Source organism: Penaeus monodon, unplaced genomic scaffold (assembly GCF_015228065.2).
Source record: "Penaeus monodon isolate SGIC_2016 unplaced genomic scaffold, NSTDA_Pmon_1 PmonScaffold_522, whole genome shotgun sequence".
Taxonomy (NCBI): Eukaryota; Metazoa; Arthropoda; class Malacostraca; order Decapoda; family Penaeidae; genus Penaeus; species Penaeus monodon.
The window spans coordinates 3,709-5,000 of record NW_023660130.1 but is presented as its reverse complement, the minus strand read 5'-3'; positions in this window follow the sequence as shown (position 1 = coordinate 5,000).

Genomic DNA, 1,292 nt, shown 5'->3' with positions numbered 1-1,292 from the left:
CGCTCGACCACGCGCAAGGATCGTCATCGAGCCGTCTACAGCGCTTGAAACACTGCAGTAGCGCATAGAGAAACAGGTTTCTGTTCGTTTCTACAGATGGTTCCTGGTGATCCGATAGTCGCTTGGGTCGTCGTGTGCCGGGTAGGATAATAATAAGTTTGTTAATCACCATACTAAGCTGCAAGAAAATAAGATTATAAAAACAATTTGTCACAAGAAGGGTAACATGTCAAGTGAGGTGTTAATTACTTTCTTAGGATAGCGAGTTCAGTAGAGTACCATCGTATTGAAAAGAGAAAAATTAATTGGAGAAGAATTCCATATCTTTGGGCTAAATAGGCAAGTACTTATGCTTCGGACACAAAGCAGCTGGGCCTGAACTTAATTCTAACAGTGCACGTCTCGGGTGCTTCAATCGTATGAGCGTAAGTGTGATAATTTCTCTGCGGCGGGCGCAGGATTCCGTCGTTTACGGCCATGAGCCGGGCTTAAAATGAACTTGCAGTGACAATAACTGTGTAAGCCTATATAAAGCATGGTCTCTGCAAGGCGTTGCCATTATTTGCACTGGAGACACTACCATCAGTACATATTCACCAAACCTTAAAACTAAAGAAGCATAAATTCCAGCATTATAGACAAGATATCGAACTTTGAGAGGGCGTCATGACAGCGATTTGGATTCAGTTATAAGTCATAGGTATGGCCCTTAGTAAAACTCATAATCCTAGAGTGAATTCTGGGGTAGAGTGGGCAGGTAGGTAGATTAGAGTTTAGTCATGTGATCTAAATCTATGTTTGAATGAGTGGCCGATTAGCACGGCAAGTATAAGGAAATTGTGATATTTTAAAGAAACACAACGATATACGTGTATACACAGAATATAATACGCAAGTAGTAACGAAGTAATTACTATAGGCATAACATATAAGAGAAAAAATATATAAAATCTCATTAATTCGAAAATAATAAACATAAATAATATGATGAGAACAACCGAATATAACAATGATTAAATAAACTTGTTCTGAGATAAATAATATATACCAAACTGTGCATGTGAGGACAAAAATGATATTAGACAGAAACATACCAATAACACAGTATATCAATTATGGGATGGTTAGGGCAGGGGAATGAGGTGTGGGGTCTGAACACAGTGTGTGACCATTTATTTGTTTGTGTGTAAAACAATGATAGACAGCGAGCAGTTTTGTCATATAGCGATTGTAATGTGTTCACTGAGTGGCGTGTGCTTTGATTTGAAGAAGGTAACTCGTATGTAAGGTGT